This window comes from Tamandua tetradactyla, chromosome 10 (genome assembly GCF_023851605.1).
Source record: "Tamandua tetradactyla isolate mTamTet1 chromosome 10, mTamTet1.pri, whole genome shotgun sequence".
NCBI lineage: Eukaryota > Metazoa > Chordata > Mammalia > Pilosa > Myrmecophagidae > Tamandua > Tamandua tetradactyla.
Genome location: NC_135336.1, coordinates 19,422,943 through 19,445,432, shown reverse-complemented (window position 1 = coordinate 19,445,432; position 22,490 = coordinate 19,422,943). Strand labels below are relative to the sequence as shown.

General features: G+C 38.6%; 1 protein-coding gene across 7 annotated transcripts in view; it reads right to left on the bottom strand.

Moving 5' to 3' along the window:
• ZNF148 (zinc finger protein 148) overlaps nucleotides 1-21,915 on the bottom strand; it is a 164,304-nt gene extending 142,389 nt beyond the window's left edge. For 2 of the 7 annotated variants that reach the window (XR_013158490.1, XM_077118081.1), the window contains exon 1: nucleotides 21,664-21,910. The gene's annotated coding sequence lies outside the window, so the exon portion shown is untranslated. Of the gene's footprint in view, nucleotides 1-21,663 lie in introns of all 7 variants that reach the window. The other 5 variants (XM_077118078.1, XM_077118079.1, XM_077118080.1 and 2 more) reach the window with 4 other exon arrangements.
• Nucleotides 21,916-22,490: the final 575 nt, after the last annotated feature.

The window sequence follows — 22,490 nt, the reverse complement described above, 5'->3', positions numbered from 1 at the left end:
TAGGAACAAATTTAACCAAGGAGGTGAAGGATTTCTATGCTGAAATCTATAATAAACACTTCTTAAAGAAATTAAAGACCTAAATAAATGGCAAGACATCCCATGTTCATGGATAGGAAGACTTACTTTATTAAGATGGCAAGACTACCCAAAGTGGTCTAAAGAGTCAATGTAATTCCTATCAAAATCGCAGCAGCCTTTTCTACAGAAATGGCAAAGATGATCCTCAAATTCATATGTATTGCAAAGGGCCCCAAACAGCCAAATCAATATTGCAAAAGAACAAATTTGGAGGTTTCACATTTCCCGATTTCAAAATTTACTACAAGGACAGGGAGAAGATGGCGGATTAGTAAGACACGCGGAGCTTAGTTTCTCCTCCAGAACAGCTACTAAGGGAGTAGAAACGATACAGAACAGCTCCCAAAGCCACGACAGAGATAAAAAAGACAGCGTACCCCACCCTGGAACGGCTGGCTGGCTGAGAGAACCCGCTCTGGTGAGATAGCCGAGGGGCGCGGGCTTCACCGGGCGGGGCGGCAAGCGGCCGGAGTCACTCCCTTCCCCCTTCCCGGGCCGGCCGGGAGAATTGGACAGGCGGTCCCCTCAAACCGCGGTGGGTGGCGCCCACACCACGCACAGCCTCCCGACCAACTGAGAGAATTGGATCGGAAATCCCCAGGCCGCGAAAACGGTGATGGGGCTGGGGGGCCTTCCAAACCCGGGACTCCCCAAAACGGTGCACTCTCCTTGGCGGGCCGCTGCGGCTGGCGCCCTCCCGCCACGCTTGGCACCCCGGGCCGACTAGGAAATTCGAACGGGTGCTTTCCCAGGCTGCGACGGCCAGCGACCGTCCCCGCGTTCGGACCCCGGGCCGGCTGGCACTCTTCCAAGCCACTTCGGCTAGCGAACCTCCCGGACAGCGAGAGTTTTCCAAAGTTAAAGGTCCCACAGCACCTTTTACTGGTGGGACCCACAGACAAACGTGTGCCACGAGCGCCACCTACTGGGCAGGATAAGAAAAACAGAACCCAGAGATTTCACAGAAAAATCCTCCAAACTTTTGGATCCAACATCCAGGGAAATCTGTCTAAATGCGCAGACGCCAGCAGAAGATAACGGATCACGCTCAAAAAATTGAAAATATGGCCCAGTCAAAGGAACAAACCAATAGTTCAAATGAGATACAGGAGCTGAGACAACTAATGCTGAATATACGAACAGAAATGGAAAACCTCTTCAAAAACGAAATCGATAAATTGAGGGAGGACATGAAGAAGACATGGGCTGAACATAAAGAAGAAATAGAAAAACTGAAAAAACAAATCACAGAACTTATGGGAGTGAAGGACAAAGTAGAAAAGATGGAAAAAACAATGGATACCTACAATGATAGATTCAAAGAGACAGAAGATAGAATGAGTGATTTGGAGGCTGGAACATCTGAATTCCAAAAACAAACAGAAACTATCGGGAAAAGAATGGAAAAATTTGAACAGGGTATCAGGGAACTCAAGGACAATATGAACCGCACAAATATACGTGTTGTGGGTGTCCCAGAAGGAGAAGAGAAGGGAAAAGGAGGAGAAAACTAATGGAAGAAACTATCACTGAAAATTTCCCAACTCTTATGAAAGACCTAAAATTAGAGATCTAAGAAGTGCAGTGCACCCCAAAGAGATTAGACCCAAATAGGCGTTCTCCAAGACACTTACTAGTTAGAATGTCAGAGGTCAAAGAGAAAGAGAGGATCTTGAAAGCAGCAAGAAAAAAACAATCCATCACATACAAGGGAAACCCAATAAGACTATGTGTAGATTTCTCAGCAGAAACCATGGAGGCCAGAAGACAGTGGGATGATATATTTAAATTACTAAAAGAGAAAAACTGCCAACCAAGACTCCTATATCCAGCAAAATTGTCCTTCAAAAATGAGGGAGAAATTAAAACATTCTCAGACAAAAAGTCACTGAGAGAATTTGTGACCAAGAGACCAGCTCTGCAAGAAATACTAAAGGGAGCACTAGAGTCAGAACCGAAAAGACAGAAGAGAGAGGTATGGAGAAGAGTGTAGAAAGAAGGAAAGTCAGATATGATATATATAATACAAAAGGCAAAACGGTAGAGGAAAATATTATCCAAACAGTAATAACACTAAATGTTAATGGACTGAATTCCCCAATCGAAAGACATAGACTGGCAGAATGGATTAAAAAACAGGATCCTTCTATATGCTGTCTACAGGAAACACATCTTAGACCCAAAGATAAACATAGGTTGAAAGTGAAAGGTTGGGAAAAGATATTTCATGCAAATAACAACCAGAAAATAGCAGGAGTGGCTATACTAATATCCAACAAGTTAGACTTCAAATGTAAAACAGTTAAAAGAGACAAAGAAAGACACTATCTACTAATAAAAGGAACAATTAAACAAGAAGACATAACAATCATAAATATTTACGCACCGAACCAGAATGCCCCAAAATACGTGAGGAATACACTGCAAACACTGAAAAGGGAAATAGACACAAATACCATAATAGTTGGAGACTTCAATTCCCCACTCTCATCAATGGACAGAACATCTAGACAGAGGATCAATAAAGAAACAGAGAATCTGAATATTATTATAAAGGAGCTAGACTTAACAGACATTTATAGGACATTAAATCCCACAACAGCAGGATACACCTTTTCCTCAAGTGCTCATGGATCATTCTCAAACATAGACCATATGCTGGGTCACAAAGCAAGTCTTAACAAATTTAAAAAGATTGAAATCATACACAACACTTTCTCGGATCATAAAGGAATGAAGTTGGAAATCAATAATAGGTGGAGTGCCAGAAAATTCATAAATACATGGAGGCTCAACAATACACTCTTAAACAAGTGGGTCAAAGAAGAAATTGCAAGAGAAATTAGTAAATACCTCGAGGCAAATGAAAATGAAAACACAACATATCAAAACTTATGGGATGCAGCAAAGGCAATGCTAAGAGGGAACTTTATTGCCCTAAATGCCTATATCAGAAAAGAAAAAAAGGCAAAAATGCAGGAATTAACTGTCCACTTGGAAGAACTGGAGAAAGAACAGCAAACTAATCCCAAAGCAAGCAAAAGGAAAGAAATAACAAAGATCAGAGCAGAAATAAATGAAATTGAAAACATGAAAACATTAGAGAAAATCAATAAGACCAGAAGTTGGTTCTATGAGAAAATCAATAAGATTGATGGGCCCTTAGCAAGATTGTCAAAAAGAAGAGAGAGGATGCAAATAAATAAGATCAGAAATGGAAGAGGAGACATAACTACTGACCTCACAGAAATAAAGGAGGTAATAACAGGATACTATGAACAATTTTACACTAATAAATACAACAATTTAGATGAAATGGACGGGTTCCTGGAAAGACATGAACAACCAACTTTGACTCAAGAAGAAATAGATGACCTCAACAAACCAATCACAAGTAAAGAAATTGAATTAGTCATTCAAAAGCTTCCTAAAAAGAAAAGTCCAGGACCAGATGGCTTCACATGTGAAGTCTACCAAACATTCCAGAAAGAATTAGTACCAACTCTCCTCAAACTCTTCAAAAAAATTGAAGTGGAGGGAAAGCTACCTAATTCATTCTATGAAGCCAACATCACCCTCATACCAAAACCAGACAAAGATATTACAAAAAAAGAAAACTACAGACCAATCTCTCTAATGAATATAGATGTAAAAATCCTCAATAAAATTCTAGCAAATCGTATCCAACAACACATTAAAAGAATTATACATCATGACCAAGTAGGATTCATCCCAGGTATGCAAGGATGGTTCAACATAAGAAAATCAATTAATGTAATACACCATATCAACAAATCAAAGCAGAAAAATCACATGATCATCTCAATTGATGCAGAGAAGGCATTTGACAAGATTCAACATCCTTTCCTGTTGAAAACACTCCAAAAGATAGGAATACAAGGGAACTTCCTTAAAATGATAGAGGGAATATATGAAAAACCCACACCTAATATCATCCTTAATGGGGAAAAATTGAAAACTTTCCCCCTAAGATCAGGAACAAGACAAGGATGTCCACTATCACCACTATTATTCAACATTGTGTTGGAGGTTCTAGCCAGAGCAATTAGACAAGAAAAAGAAATACAAGGCATCAAAATTGGAAAGGAAGAAGTAAAACTATCACAGTTTGCAGACGATGATACTATACGTCGAAAACCCAGAAAAATCCACAACAAACTACTAGAGCTAATAAATGAGTACAGCAAAGTAGCAGGCTACAAGATCAACATTCAAAAATCTGTAGCATTTCTATACACTAGTAATGAACAAGCTGAGGGGGAAATCAAGAAACGAATCCCATTTACAATTGCAACTAAAAGAATAAAATACCTAGGAATAAATTTAACTAAAGAGACAAAAAACCCATATAAAGAAAACTACAAAAAACTGTTAAAAGAAATCACAGAAGACCTAAATAGATGGAAGGGCATACCGTGTTCATGGATTGGAAGACTAAATATAATTAAGATGTTAATCCTACCTAAATTGATTTACAGATTCAATGCAATACCAATCAAAATCCCAACAACTTATTTTTCAGAAATAGAAAAACCAATAAGCAAATTTATCTGGAAGGGCAGGGTGCCCAGAATTGCTAAAAGTATCTTGAGGAAAATAAACGAAGCTGGAGGTCTCGCGCTGCCGGATTTTAAGGCATATTATGAAGCCACAGTGGTCAAAACAGCATGGTATTGGCATAAAGATAGATATATCGACCAATGGAATCAAATAGAGTGCTCAGATATAGACCCTCTCATCTATGGACATTTGATCTTTGATAAGGCAGTCAAGCCAACTCACCTGGGACAGAACAGTCTCTTCAATAAATGGTGCCTAGAGAACTGGATATCCATATGCAAAAGAATGAAAGAAGACCCATGTCTCACACCCTATATAAAAGTCAACTCAAAATGGATCAAAGATCTAAACATTAGGTCTAAGACCATAAAACAGTTAGAGGAAAATGTTGGGACATATCTTATGAATCTTACAACTGGAGGCGGTTTTATGGACCTTAAACCTAAAGCAAGAACACTGAAGAAGGAAATAAATAAATGGGAGCTCCTCAAAATTAAACACTTTTATGCATCAAAGAACTTCATCAAGAAAGTAGAAAGACAGCCTACACAATGGGAGACAATATTTGGAAATGACATATCAGATAAAGGTCTAGTATCCAGAATTTATAAAGAGATTGTTCAACTCAACAACAAAAAGACAGCCAACCCAATTACAAAATGGGAAAAAGACTTGAACAGACACCTATCAGAAGAGGAAATACAAATGGCCAAAAGGCACATGAAGAGATGCTCAATGTCCCTGGCCATTAGAGAAATGCAAATCAAAACCACAATGAGATATCATCTCACACCCACCAGAATGGCCATTATCAACAAAACAGAAAATGACAAGTGCTGGAGAGGATGCGGAGAAAGAGGCACACTTATCCACTGTTGGTGGGAATGTCAAATGGTGCAACCACTGTGGAAGGCAGTTTGGCGGTTCCTCAAAAAGCTGAATATAGAATTGCCATACGACCCAGCAATACCATTGCTGGGAATCTACTCAAAGGAATTAAGGGCAAAGACACAAACGGACATTTGCACACCAATGTTTATAGCAGCGTTATTTACAATTGCAAAGAGATGGAAACAGCCAAAATGTCCATCAACAGACGAGTGGCTAAACAAACTGTGGTATGTACATACGATGGAATATTATGCAGCTTTAAGACAGGATAAACTTATGAAACATGTAGTAACATGGATGTACCTAGAAAACATTGTGCTGAGTGAGTCTAGCCAAAAACTAAAGGACAAATACTGTATGGTCCCACTGATGTGAACGGACATTCGAGAATATGTCATTGGTAACAGAGTCCAGCAGGAGGTAGAAACAGGGTAAGATGATGCGCAATTGGAGCTGAAGGGATACAGACTGTGCAACAGGACTAGATACAAAAACTCAAAAATGGACAGCACAATAATACCTCATTGTAAAGTAATCATGTTAAAACACTGAATGTAGCTGCATCTGAGCTATAGGTTTTTGTTTTGTTTTGTTTTGTTTTTACTATTATTACTTTTATTTTTTTCTCTATATTAACATTCTATATCTTTTTCTGTTGTGTTGCTAGTTCTTCTAAACCGATGCAAATGTACTAAGAAACGATGATCATGCATCTATGTGATGATGTTAAGAATTACTGATTGCATATGTAGAATGGTATGATTTCTAAATGTTGGGTTAATTTTTTTTTTCCGTTAATTAAAAAAAAAAAAAAGAGAAGGGGTATTTGGAGCTGAAGGGATACAGACTGTGCAACAGGACTGGATATAAAAAATCAGAAATGGACAGCACAATACTACCTAATTGTAATGCAATTATGTTAAAACATTGAATGAAGCTGCATGTGAGGTATAGGTTTTTTTTTTCTCTCTATTATCGTTTTAATTCTTATTCTGTTGTCTTTTTATTTCTTTTTCTAAATCGATGCAAATGTACTAAGAAATGATGAATATGCAACTATGTGATGATATTAAGAATTACTGATTGTACATGTAGAATGGAATGATTTCTAAATGTTGTTAATTTTTTTAATTAATAAAAAAAAGAATAACTTCTGGAAAAAAAAATTTACTACAAATACACAGTAATCAAAACAATGTAGTACTCTTATAAAGACAGACATACAGACCAAAGAAATAGAATCTTGAGTTCAGAAAAAAAATCACACATCTATGGCCAACTGATTTTTAACAGGGGTACAAAGTACATTCATTGGGGAAAGAACAGTCTATTCAACAAATGGTGCTGAGAAAACTGAATATACACTTGCAAAAGAATGAAGCTGGACCACTACTTCACACCAAATACAAAAAGTTAACTCTAAATGATCCAGGTCCTAAACATAAGGGCTATAACTATAAAACTCTTGGGAGAAAACATAGGGGGAACACTTATAACCTTGGATTTGACAACGATTTCATAGTTATGGCACCAAAAGCACAAGCAACAAAAGATAAAATAGGTAAGATGGACTTCTTCAAAATTTAAAACTTTGTACATCAAAGAAAACTATCAAGAAAATGAAAAGAGCACCCTACAGAATAGGAGAAAATAATTGCCAACCATATATCTGATAAGGGCTTAATATCCAGAATATAGAGAACTTCTACAACTCAACCATAAAAAAGAAACTCAATTTTTAAGATGATCAAAGGCCTTGAAGGGATAGTTCACCAAATAAGATATACAAATGGTCAATAAGCACATGAAAAGATGCCCATTTTCATTAAACCATCAGAGAAATGCAAATCAAAAGCATAAAGATACCACTTCACCCCCACTAGGATGGCTATTATTAAAAATAATAATGTGTTTTTAAGGTTGCAGAAAAATAAGAACCATCAAATGTGGTGCAAATGGAAAATGGTGTAGCCGCTGTGAAAAAGTTTGCTTGAGTCTGTTAAACAAAGAATAACTTTATGAACCATGAATTCCACCCTTTAGTACCTACCCCAAAGAACCGAAAGCAAGGACCCTAACCATTACTTGTTCCTGTATACACAGAGAAGCAGTCTTCTGTTTTTACCTTTTGTAGCCAAAAGGTAAAAGCAACCTGTGTCCATCAACAGATGAACAGATAAACAAAACATGATATATACCCCCAATGGAATGTTATTCAACCATAAAAAGCAATGGAGTTCTGACATGCTACAATACAGATGAACCCTGACATCATGCTGAATGAAATAAGCCAGACAAAAAAGACAAACATTGTATGATCCCACTTGTATGAAATACCTAGAATAATCAAATTTCATATAGACAGATTACAGGATACCAGGGGCAGGAAGGGAAGGGGAGGGATGTACTGTTTAATGGATAGCATTTCTGCTTCAGGTGATAAAAAGGTGCTGGTGATGGTACCACAATATTGTGAATATGATTAATAACACTGAACTGGATGCCTGAAAGTGGTCAAATGGGAAAATTTGTATATATCTTACAATAAAAGTTTAAAAAAATGTATGGGAGCAGAGACACAAGGTTAAAAGCCAAAGAGTAAGGGTCCTGGTCTAGGTCTTAAATATGACCAATGTAGGCCCATGAAGGCACATGTATTGAAGATGGTTTCAAGCCCTAAGATTACAATGCTCAATTTTTTTCTGTTTTTAAAGGTAGCAAGTTTATGAATGAAGCTGAATGTGAGAATGATAGAGGGAGGAGGTCTGGGAGCACAAATGAAATCAGAAGGAAAGACAGACAATAAAGACTGAGATTGTATAATCTAGGAATGCCTAGAGTGTGTAATGATAGTGATTAAATTTACAAATTTAAAAATGTTTTGCATGAGGAAGAACAAAGGAATGTCAATAATGCAGGGTACTGAAAATAGATGGTAATTAATATTTTAAAACTTTAACTTACGTGTGAGACTAAAGCAAAAAATGTTTATTTGGTACAAAATTTATGTTTTGCCTAGTGTATTTCCTAATATAACTTATGCGGACAGCTTAACTGAACACCATAAGTACATGGAACCTTGAGTTGGGCATGAGATTTTGTAGGTTTGTCCAGAGTGATGCCTCGATAAATCCCAGAAGGATTTGAACAGTGAATAAAAAAGTATTTGCAAAGTCCCCTTCAGGGAACAGTGAGAAAGGGGGAAAATTCAACTTCCCCAGGTGGAGAATTCTTGATATTCTCACAAGCAGCAGGGACAACCAAATCGATAGGCTGAGCCCCCAATCTTGGGGTTTGTTCATATGAAATTTATCCCCACAAAGGATAGGTTAACCCTACTTAAAATTAGGCCTAAGAGTCACCCCCAAGAGAACCTCTTTTGTTGCTCAGATGTGGCCTCTCTCTCTCAGCCAACACGACAAGCAAACTCACTGCCCTCCCCCTCTCTACATGGGCCATGACTCCCAGGGGTATGGACCATCCTGGCAACATGGGACAGAAATCCAAGAATGAGCTGGGACTCAGCATCAAGGGATTGAGAAAACCTTCTAGACCGAGTGTCAATGGCTGAGAGATTCCAAACAGAGTCGAGAAGTTATCCTGGTGGTTATTCTTACACATTAAACAGATATCACCTTTTTAGTTAAGGCGTAACAGAGAGGCTGGAGGGAACTGTCTGAAAATGTAGAGCTGTGTTCCAGTAGCCTTTCTTGAAGAGGACTGTATAATGATATAGCTTTCACAGTGTGACTGTGTGACTGTGAAAACCTTGTGTCTGATGCTCCTTTTATCTACGGTATGGACAGATGAGTAAAACATATGATTAAAATAAATAAATGAGGAAATAAATGTTAAAATAAATTTAGTAGCTTGAAATGCTAGTGATCAATGAAAGGGAGGGGTAAGGGGTATGGTATATATGACTTTTTTTCTGTTTTCTTTTTATTTCTTTTTCTGAATTGATGCAAATGTTCTAAGAAATGATCATGGTGATGAATATACAACTATGTGATAAAAAAGAATGTTTATATTGTATGTTGATTGGTTTAATTAACAAAAAAAATTTTTAAAAAGGTAGCATGTTTCTGTTATACCTATATTTTGCTTTTAGAATTGGCAAGATAGCCTATTTAGAGATATTTGTTCAATAGGTGATAAGAACTAGAAATAAGACAAGAAAATACATTTACAACTGTATATATGGGAGTCACCTATGTGCAGGTAATAAATAAAATAAAAATACAGAACAAACCAACGTCCTAAGAAACACAAAGAAAATATGTGTAGGCTCAGTATTCAGGTAGAAAAGACATTATAGAAAAAAAGAAAAGAAGGACACTTACAGAGGCCGTTTTAGATTCCAGTTGGAGATTGAATCATGTACCTATAAAGACCTGAGGGTATGGTCTCTTTTGTGATTAGGATCTTCAAAGATCCTACTTAGATGAAGCCAAACTTAATCAGGGTGGGCCTTAATCCACTTGACTGGAGTCTTTGTAAGCAGAGGATGCAGTCAGTGAAGAAGAGACAGAAAAAGAAACACAGCCATGTGATAGAAGATTACTGAAAAGCCATCACCAGAATATTACAGACTTTTGAAGTAAGTATGGCCTATCCATACCTTGATGTTGGACTTTTAGCCTCCAAAACTCTAAGACAATAAATTTCTATTGTTTAAGCCAACCAGTCTGTGGTATTTGTCCTTGCAACCCTGGTAAACTAAGACAATCCCTTAGGACACCTCCCTCCTATTACTCACTGCAGTCTTTCCACTTTTTACCTGAATCTCTGGACACAAATTATCTTACTGCTACTCAATTTTTGTAAATAGGAAATTTAGTGTGGTTTTGAGGCACACAGGCAGAGATCAAAGATCTCTTAATTCTCTATCATTCATGCCATTATCAAAAAAAAAGTGATACATGATGTATTGCCACCTTTATTAACATCATAGGGGGCATGGACCGTCCTTATATGCACAGAGAAGGAAGGAACAGGCTCCTGGCATCATTTCCAAGTAACTTCCTTTTTCTTTGATAGGTAGCATTTTGTTTTCTCTATATTCCCCTGCTATAAGGTACTCCTTCCCCTCTTTAACTTACACTTGTTTGGTTTAACACCTCAACCTCCTCATTCATTTTCTGTCCATACATCTATTAGCTTCTCTCACCTTGTCCATGTCTTATTGTCAACAAACTGTCCCACATCTTCTGCCTTTCACTGCCTCATCTTTTTTTTCTTGTCCTTTACTGTCTCATTTTTAATCCAAAAATATCTGAACTTAATTGATATAAGCATGTTACATATTATTTGCTTTACAAATAGAGAAATTAAAACAATTGGTGAATGTAACCAATCCGTCTATTTTTCTCAATCCATGTCACAATGACAACTTGATCTTCATCTCTTGCCTGGATTGTTGCAACCACTTCCTCAACTTATCTCAAACTTGGCTTTTCCTGAACAACCTATTTCTCTCATTACTTAGCTATCATTCTCCAATCCCTTCAACTAGATAAAAGGACTGTGTTTCTTGCTCCCTGATACCATTCCCACTGCTCTCTCATCCCTTTGAGGTTCACATTATTCACTTAAACCATTTCTTCTGCAATATCTCCCAAGCCCCATAATACCCTCCCACCTTCCTTCACCAATGACTTCAATTCCACTTTAATCCATATACTACAATTATTCCCAGTGGCTACAACACTGGCACTGAAGAACTTCTTCACCCTGATTCCTCTCAACTCCTAAATGTTCATCTGCTCTTCAGCCACCCAGACATATATACCAAAAACGGATCATCAATTGGAAGTGCTGTAGCATTAAGAATATAACATCAGAGACCTTTTTACTTACTTATTTTAAATCACAACTTTAACTTCTAGTTCTACACCTGCTCTTCATCTTTTGGCTTCATTTGCCTCCATACAGAATTTAAACTCCTCCATCAAGAGTTTTAATACTGTCCTCTCCAGAATATCATGATATTCCATTATATTCATCATGCAGCTCCCCAATATGGACAACTTTACCATCTGTGTTCCCCATACCTACAGAGTGGGTTGGGAATTAAGCATCACCAGAAAACAATGAAATCTTCCAGAAGAGATTTATTCTAAATGTAATTCTCCATCTCAATGACTAAATCAAATCAATTTTCATATGCAAGCACCTAATCCCATCAAATACTAGACACCATCCATCAGAATTTCCTCAAATCACAGGTTTTCCACCTATAATCATATCCTCTTTACAGCTTCTAAATTAATGTACCTTCAGCAATCTGTTCCTTCTTGCCTCCAGTTTTGGAAGAGTTGTTCCTCCTCAAACTTCTTTATACAATTCCTATATTCACTGCCTCCGTATTCTTCCAACCCGCTCAGTCCTTTGCCCCCATGCAACCTGATCTCTGAATTGCTCACTTGAAGACCACAAAAAATTTCTACGTACCAAATCCTATGATCTACTTCCCAAGTCCTTATCTATCCTCTCTTTGACAATGCATTACCTCTCTTGGTTTATATCACTGTATAATTCTACCCTGGTCTCTTCAATTGCTTCTTCTGTCTCCAATGACTACAACTCTTCTTAGCCCAAAATGTAGGGGTGTTCCAAAGTTCTGTCCTTGAGCTTTCTCTAATGCTCCTTTCCTCAGATTCTCATTCTTTACCATTGCTTGGATATTTTCATTCCACATATGGATATCTTCACCCAGCCCCCCAAAAAGAAAAATCTTCATACCATCACCCTCTGCTACAATCTAATTTATTTCTGAGGAATTAGAACATATGATTTCCTCTTAACTAGATTTAGCAACTATTGCCTTCAACTGACACCTCAATTATCAGTACAAATAATTTAATGGCCATCAGCACCCAAGCAAATCCAGAATTAGCAGTGTCAATTATCAACTCTATCTAAGAATTCCCAAATCTGTACTGGATCTCTTTACTCAGCTTCAATCCAATATATTTAACTCTAGCTAAATAATTCTCCCTGGATACTTCCCCCAGCGCCTCAAATACCAGCCAATGTCTTAAAAGCAAGGCAGCCAGGGGTGCAAGGGTAGTTCAGTGACAGAATTCTCACCTGCCATGCGGGAGGCCCCAGCTGGATTTCCAGCCCATGCACTTCCTCCCCACCCCCCAAAAATGGTGCTGCAATAACGGGATAGTCACATGAAAAAAGAATGATATGTGACCTCCACCATACAGCATACAAAAAAAAAAAAACCAAGGGAGCCAATCTTCCCTGTCAAAACAGTTCTGCTAACTGATCAATATTTCCTATTAATGGCATCACCATTTTTATAGTCACCTAGATTAAAAACCCCAGTGTTTCCCTTAACTTTGCTTGTGTCCTACTGTTTTCCCAAACAAAGGGTTTGCCATCAAACCCTTCAATTCTTTCTTTGAGGTATTTCATATAACTATACCTTTCCTTTCATTCCCACTAGCACTATCCCAACTGAGACCATCAATACTTCACACCTGCACTATAGCTTTCTAACTTCACCTCCTAGTTACCAGGTTCTCTTCATTACAAAAAATGGTCACCAAATTGGTATTCTTAAACCTCACCCTATTTCCCGATTCAAAGATCATCAATGGCTCCCCACTGCCTAAGGAATCAAGTTACAACTCCTTAGACTTCAAAAAATGGAAACTGCCCAATTATCCAACAACTGTGGAATAAATACACCATGGTATGTTCCTATAATGAAATACCACTCATATAATGAAATACCACACAACAATGAAAAAGAATAAACTACTGTCCCAGGACCAGATAAATTCTGAAATGCAGAGGGGCCAGCCTGTTCAGAACATCAACTAGTTCCATGCCCCCATCCCTTATTATCAACAGTCCCTTTCAACATGAAAAAGTTAGAATGGGCATAGGTGATGGTGGAGTTATCCAGAGAAGGTAGGGTTTAACAAATGAATATGACTGCTGAATCATTATATTGATATTTCTTTTAGTCTCCAGTATCTTAGAGCAGCTAGAAATAAAAACCTAAAATTGTGAACTTGTAACCCATACCAAACTCTGAACTCTGTTCTACAAGTAATTGTTATGGTATGGTTTGAAATTTATTACTTTTTTGTATATGTTATTTTTTTAAAAAAAGGGAAAAAAAGCCAATTGTGATGCTAAGTACACACCTATAATGGGGGAAATGTATGTAATCGTGCATTACATTAAAGAATAAAGAATTTAAAAAAAAAAAGAATGAACTACTGCTCTACGTGACATGAATGCATCTCATAAACATAACGTTAGGCAAAAAGAAACCAGACTAAAGTTCAAATACAGGCAAAAGTACTCACTCTGCGGTGATAGAGTTCAGAATAGTAGTTACTTTGGAACCAAGGAAAATCAAGTTGTAGGTAACACTCAAGGGAGCCTTCTGAAGTGTTGGAAATATTCTTTATATTGATATGGGTGGTGGTTATATAAGTGTATAACATAAGAAAAATTCATTAAGCAGAAACCTTAAGATTTTAGCACTTCACTGTATATATGTCAAGAAAAACATTTTAAGCCTGAATTTTTAGTCTGGATTTTGAGATTGTTTCATCTACCTTCCAGCTTTCTTTCCCTAATCTAGACCACTAATCCCTAAAATACCCAGAACTTTTCTCTCATTGTTATTCATTTTACTATCTCTTCTTCCAGTGCCAATCCTCACCATCTTGCCTGCTACATAAACCCCTTTATCCTTCAAGATCTAAGCTACACACCAATTCTTCCACAAAGTACAGCCTGATCAAACCTGCCAAAGATTAATGTGTATACATATATTCCCTGGATAAACTCCTGAAGAACATGAGCTGTGCCATATATAAATGTGTATCCTTCACACTGCCTATCATGAAACCTTTGCACACAGTAAATATAGAAAAATATTTCCTAAATGAATAAATTCTGGCAGCCCATTAAAAGCGACCTCAATCTAACCCCTTCTCTAACTTATCCATCACTGTCTCTACTCATAACTCATTCCATGATTTACATATTTCACCATTCAACAAATAATTGAGCATCTACTACATGCAAGAAAACTATAAGTATCTACTCTAATGTGCCCCTAAAATGGAATTCAATCTCAGCTGCTGCCATTTGAATCTTTCCACAACTCCAAATTTCCATATGTCTTCCCCCCATGTCTACATCCAGTCACATTCCCCCTCCTCATTTCTAATCCTACCACTATCAAACTTAGTTTCTACAGTAGCCTCCTAACTGGACTTCTCATTTCCAATCTTACTCTGCCACCACCCTGTCCCAGTCTATCCTATACAGTACAGCTATTGTCAGATTAGGCATCCAGTCCATGGCTTATGTCTCTATTCAAAAAAGTTTACTAGCTAAACATTAATAATAGATGTTAATACACTTTCCTATGTTAACATACTTTAATGCTAAAATGCTCATAACAACCCTTGTAAGGAAGGTATATTCATTATTAATTTCCTGATGAGAAAACTGGAAAGGTTAAGTAATTCTCTCCATAATCACAGAGCTGGTAAATAGAAGGGCCAAGACCAAAACCCAGGTCTATTTGCTTACTAAGGGCAATACTACGTCATATCAAATACAAACTACTTAGAGCTAAGCTTCCAAGGCCATCCATTTTTTATGTAACCCCAATTAACTCTTCCCTCCCCCATATCTATTATGCCCTATTCATGAACTCTCCAATTTCCAAACTACAGATTGTGATCAATTACAGTTTGTTGTAAATTCAATTTAATTCACAACCAGCTTTTTGTTATCTCTCAGCCAGCTTTTTTCTTCTTAGTCAAACAGAATGTAATAGAACATATCTACATATATCCACATGGTATTGTTTTCTAGGTACTATTTTCTGAAACTTTTTGTTTTACACATACACAAAAACATTCATACATGCATACATCAGATGAAGACATGACATGTATTTCTTACTGTGGGTCATAGTAAAAAGAAATAAGCATCATTCCCCACATATCCTTGGATTCTCACCTCTAGATCTTTGCTTATGCTAATCCCTTAGGTTGGAATGCTCTTTCCAGTACTCGCCACCAATTAGAATCCTACCCATCTCTTTAGTCAGATAAAATGTCACTTCTTTCCTGAAGCAGTCCCAGGTTTTCCCCCAGCCAAATATATTTTTCTACCTTTTCACTACTATTCGGTATTTTACTTACAACACATTCCTAGTGATCACAGTGTAGTTATTTGTGCCCAAGCCCTGCTCCTCTATTAATAAATAAATCCCAAAGGATGATACATGGCATCATGTATTTCTGATGTCTCTGGTACAATGTTTCCGTATATAATAAATGTACAATAACCGCTGAATAAAGAAAAATTCATCTGAAAACTTTAGGAAATGCTCATTATAAATCAATACTGTTAAATAACTTCTAATACTTTACAAACGTTCACACAGTCTCACCATCTTCCTCCCCAAATAACCCTTTGAAATCACTCCTCTTACCTTCAATCTTCTCTTGCCTTTCTCTAAATATAATGCATTATATTTCGATAATGCCTTCCTTCTTTCAGAATCCTTTCTAACACGTATTACCTTTCCTTTTTGTCCACATATCTTCCACCTTTTTCCTAGTTCTCAATCTTCTACAATGATGGATCTTGTATTTTTAAAAGACTTTTCTTTATTTTCTCTTCAACTAGACTTTCTCAATTACTTCAATTCATTTATACTGGACATATCTTTCTTAGGCCCATTAAGTTCTTTGTAGAACAACTCAGGTTATGAATAAATAAAAGAAACAGAAAACATATGGATAATTCAGATCTAAAATTATGTTGGATATTTTCTCATTCATTCATTTATTCAACAAGCATTTGTCTACTGGACACATGCCCTCAGTTTTATCTATTCTTTTCTACAATTCAGAAGGCAACTTTGAGAAAAGCATACGGGAAAATGCCAGGGTAACAGAGGAGCAAAGTTGACTCATGCTCTTCACTCACAGAGACCAAGTAATTTGTGGGGTCAGAAAAGGACAAACTAAAAGTTACACTACACATAAATGGAAAGAGGCCCATGATTGTTTCAGGGGGCTCAAAATTTATCCAGTAAATGTGATTTTGAAACAGAACAATCCAGTAGGAGTAACTAAAATGAAATAGGCAGAAAGCATTCAGATAAAAATAGATTCAGACTCTAGGTTCATCCTAGGGCTGCAAGAGAAATTTGGAGCCATTTAGTTCCTTTCCTGAATGTCCCTCAGGAACTCTTCTGAATATCTGGCTAAGGTATGGTAATTAAATCCTTTCCCCAAACTTTAACAATACTTATTTCTCCATTCTCTGAATTCCTACAGCTCTTAATGACTGCAAAACTCATTTGGAAACTTAATCATAAACTATCTTGCTCAAGGTATTGAAACTGTTTGTTAACAAACATACCCAGAATTTATTTACATGTTCAATTTTCATCTATTCACTCTATCCCTCCAATGATCTGATCCACTCAACCAACATTTACCTAATGCCTACATGTTAGCCTCTACCACTGCTCAAAATATTTCCAACTTCCTCTTTGGGGGTGATTTCTAAAGTCAGTTAATAAGTCAACCAAGAAAAACATTCCCATTTCTTGTAATTATCTAAATTTAAACAGAAACTATTGTTTATTCACTCTATTTTATTTTGACTGACTTCTAACATTTCTAAATATCAGGTCTTCCAAAGGATAAAGACTTATCACCAACTATTCATAATAACACCATGTCTTGTGTTATTTACAAATATAAATATGCTGTTTTAGGGATTATGAACTCCTAGAGGATAGGGACCATATCTTATTCACCCTTATAGCCCTCCTGCCCCCAAAAGCACAAAATACTTACTCAACAAATAGATAAATTGTATAGAACTGTGCTAAAAGTTTGAATGAAATTCAGAAAGGGTGTTCCAAAGATGTTCTGAACACTGGCACTTTAATGGAATAAGTTATTAACCACCAAAACACAAAAATTCTAATCTGGAGGAATAATTTTAAAATGTGTTTTAAAAATCAATTTTCTGAAATCTTACAGTGTTACTGAATTATTTCACAATTGACTTTCTCCTCCAAAAAAATATGTAAATTCTGTAAATTCCTTGAGAGAAGAAACTTCATCTAACACTTTTCTATTACCCTACAAAGTAATTAAATCAAATCAGATCCTTAAAACAGCTAAAAATCTTTAAGCAGGCATTTATGTACCTCAGGTAAAAGAAAAACCCAAATTAAACCTGCCGGCCCCCTGCCCCAGAACAAATTTACTCCTGATTAAACTAGCCTCATATCAGAAGACACCTTTTAGGACTACCCCCCTCAATGTTCCTGCAGTATTATTTCAGTTCCATTCTAAATCTTATTTCCTTAAATCTAAAGTCCCATCCCAGTCAGATATCCTTTTTGTCCTTCATTCTCGCAAGCACACTTACATCATACATATACACACTTATTTTGTCTACACTACCAACATAGTGCTCAGCAATTTCACAAAGCCCTACTACTAACACAAAGTACACACTACTCTCTGTCAGTCATTCAACAAACATTTATTAAGCATTTAAGAATCAAACTGTTGTGAGTTTCCCCAGAGATTAAAAAGCCTCAATTCTAGAACTGGTTACAACCTAGTTCCATTTGCAAAACAAAGAGAGAATGATTCCCATATGCAAATACAAGACTTAGCAGTGTCAAATCTACATGTGAATGTTGTCCTTATTCAAAGTAAAGCAAGATTCTCAAAAAACAGTTACTTAAGCAACACTTCCTAAAAGGAGAGGAGCGAGATCTTTCTATTTCCCCCGGTACCAGTCCCTCTGACTTGGTGATGCTACACCTCATCCATAAATGTCAAAATCACCAATATTTTTTTATTCTGTCCTAATATCTAAGCAGCATACATTTTCCAACATATCCCCAACATAGCAGTGATTTAAATATGATGATTTCCTTACAACTGCCACAAATCTCAATCTCACCACTGTAATTTAAATTTCCTTCACATCAACTATATCCAAATGCCTTCAGAGTTCTTTACCTTTTCTTCAGTCTCCCACAAAATTATCACCATCTCCATGATATGTTATCCCTCATCCTCTCCCTCATATTTCCCCACCCCTCCCTACTCATCAACACACCAAAAAAATAAACATTCATGCTCATACCAATTCATTCCTTCCTAAAAGCAGAAGAATTGCCATTGTAACCTGGAAAGAGCACTCAAGGGTCAATTTAACCCATTCCCTGATTCCCCACACTAAAACTCTCCTGAAGACTGTTAAAGAATACTGTACAGTCAACTGGTGACTAATCCCAAGATGAACAATTATCACTGTCAAGCAACTCATCTGTAACAGCAACCCTTATACTGAAAAGATAATGCTTCCTACAACCCTTCTTCAGTAGGTCCATCCATCAGAACTTCCCTTTATCATCTCACCCTCTTTTTCTAATTGGATTAAATGCTCTCTCTACTTCAGGAAAACCCTTCCTAATATACATCTTCATCTAATACAGTGAGGCAGTCAAGAGATACTGCCTTGTTGGAATCTGAAACCAAGATTTGAGCATATTACTTAAAGATATATAAAGACATGCAGTAAAAGGACTAAAATAATAACTATCAAAGATTGGCAAGGAGAAAGGATATAATGTCCCTGGCTTAAATTTTTTGATTCATTTTAATAAATCAAGAAATAATAGCATATGAGCGTTTCTTAAAGACCTGAAGAAAACCATTACAAGAGCAAAAATTAATGGTTAATAATAGCCGCCTCTGCAAAGTGGAACTGCAATGGACAGGCAGAACAGGGACTGTAGCTTATCACTATAAGCCCTCTCAGTACAACTTTATTTTTCAGCTATGTACATGTATTATTTCATAATTATTTAAAAGGGGAGAAAAACAACAGTGGAATACTATGCTTAAGTATACCAAACTTAAAAAAATAAAAAGGATTGGTAATATCCAGTGATGATGAAAAGGGAAGAAAACCTGGTTCTCATTCTAAGGGTGACCAAAAAAAAAAAAAAAAGGGTATCTCCATACTATATAATGAAGCCCTTAAAAAGAATGAGTATACCTAAATGTACTGACATAGAAAGCTTTCCAAATTTTTTATAAGTAATCCTGGATTATATCTTTAAGAAAATTTTTAATAAAAGAAAGCCCCCCTCCAGGCTAATGCTAAATTATCATCATCCTTTAGAGATATTTGCTGATATATACTAAATGAATAAATGATTGAACTTCCCTTCCCTCTCCCAAATCTTCTTCTACCTTCTCCATTCATCCCTCAGCAGTCCTCTATTTCTATAAAAAAGATGTTCATGCTTGACATGCTCATTAACTATTCCTCAGTTGAACATATATTACAATGTAATGTATATATAGTCTTTCCTAATAACAGATGGTCAGTAATTCTGAGATAAATCTATGAGTATGTTCTAGCCAGAGTTCCCTCTTAGAAGTCTGGTCCAGTATGGGCTCAGGAAATCCTACAGAGCTTGGTTCATTTCCTGATATGTAGATGCTAATTCTTCCTCCTAGCTGGCTCCAGAATCAGTCTCTTCAGGTTCCCCTAGACCTCAAGATAACCAAAGCTAGTCCTGACCTCCTTGCAACCCAAAACCAAAACAGATATTCTAGATCCTCCATTCTGCAAACCCACACTTTGCTGGCTGATGCATTCTCTTTAAATACCACCACGCCTCAGTGTGAGAGTACATCAGGAACTGTGAGTGGCAAAAAATCTTCTGCTACAAGTTATGGAGAGTTATGGAGCCAATCCAGTCAACCAGATTGAGCTACAAACAGAGCCTACAAAGAAGGGCTAGAAGAGTGGACTCCCACCACCACCACCACTTAACCATGTATACTGCAATTCAGGCTGAATAATGTGGCACCAGTTCTCCTGGACCAAATTAGCTGTGCAATGAGGAAGAAAACCGCCAACCCAAGTAATTTACATTCCAGCATTTGCCAGGATAGTGTTTTCACCCTGCCTTTGGTAAGTGATAATATTTGAAGTTCCCTAATATCAAACTCCTTGACCTAGAGAATCCCTTTAAGATCAGGCCCTTTTGGGGTCTATTTTAGAAGTTCTCATATTCATTGGTGCAGCACTAAAATGTCTCAGACCAAACTATACACCAAGGTCTAATTCTCAGTGACCCCAACCACAGCCCTGTCTCACTTACCAGATGTCATTTACAGAAGAGCCCAAACAGGTTCGGAACTATGGAATTCTGGCTCATGTGGAATAACGCTTTAGTCCTTAGGCCAGCGTTCATTAATTATATCACATCTGTCTATTCTATCATGCATTCCCTTCATCTTCTCTAATATTTAGCACTCCCTCTAGCTTCAGACGCTATCCTTTCTATTCACTGAAACTCCTTCTATTCCTTCTTTCCTTTCCTTATAAAGGTTTTAGTCCTTTCCATAGCGAAATATCTAATGTATCCGCACAATAAACACCACCACCTCCGTCCCCCCCACCCCACCCCGAATGCTCAAGACTCCTCCACAGCCACCCTCTGCATTCCTCCACCTATCCGGCATCTTTCCCTCCCGCCTCACTCCCTATTCACACTCCCACTAGGTTTCCAGTAAGGATTCCCTTTCCTCCAACCCCTGCCCTTTCCATCTCCCAAAGAGTACACTCAGGCAAGCAAGAGAGTGAGGCCTGCCGTGCATAAAGCACTGCACCAGGCAAGGTGGACAGAGACCTGGAGTCTCCCTGGCATTTTCACACCCACATCAAGCACCCTCCGGCCTCCCCATGCAAACATCCTAGCCCCTTCCCTACCTCTGACACCCCCCTCAGGCCTCGGAGGCCGCCTGCTCTCCTCTGCCACCCCCGTCATTATCCCTCCTCAACCCCCAACCCACCATCCGCGCCCTGCTTCCTCCTGTCCCCAAAACATTCCCCGCTTTCTCCCCGGCCTCGGCCGGTCCCCTGGCCACCCCCAACCCCGCTCCGGCTCGCTTCCCCGGAGGTCAGGCCTTTACCGCCGCGCGCTCCCCCCGCGCGCCTCCCCCTCCCCCGCCCTCCCTGGGCCCGGGCCTGCCAGGCCGAGCGCTTTACCGCGGGCGGGCGCCGAATCGCGCGGTCACCGACTGCAGGCGGCGGCAGCTCCAACCTTTCTAGAGGCCTTGAGAGGAGGGGAAGGGGGGAGGGGGGAGAACTTTTGTGGTGGCAGCTTCGGCAACAGCTCCCACCCCTGCGCCTTTCTCCTCTTCCTCCCCCTCCTCCTCCTCCTCCTCTTCCTCCTTCTCTTCCTCCTCCCAGAGCAGTAGAGAGGCAGACATGCCACGCTAGAGCGCCGCCGCGGTCGCCGCCACTGCCTTCGCGGTGCATTGTGGGAAGCCCCGCACAGAGGAAGCACTGCGCAGCGGCCCGCCCTCCTCTGGCCGGGGGACTTGGCTGAGTAGACTCTGCGTGGCTCGACTCTGGCGCCTGCGTGTCACTGACCCAGCGTGGCCAGAGAATCTGGCTCCCAGCCGTGGGTCGGACTGAGGAACTCTCTCTGAGCGCTTACCTCAGACTTAATCAATGCCTAGAGCCCGAAGAAGTGGCAGGCTTGTCTGGAGTGTTAAGAGGCCCCGCGAAGTGGAAGGGGCAAGGACCTAGGCGAAGGGTTAGCTGACGGTACTTCTTGCGTTTCTTGCTTATTCTCTCTTACGCAGCCTTCTCCGCCACCACTGTCGTTGGCTTCTACCACGCCAAAACCTCTTTTTCCGGAAACAGCAGCCCTGTGCCCATGAAACCAGCATGCCGAGATGGACAGTGTGAGCACTGAAAAGGAGCAAGAAATCTACCCTGGACCCTGTTGCGCAGGAACTTACCTGGCATTTCCTGCTCACTTCACCTGAGGCCCAAACCTTCTTGTTCTGTATAACAAACTTGGTAAT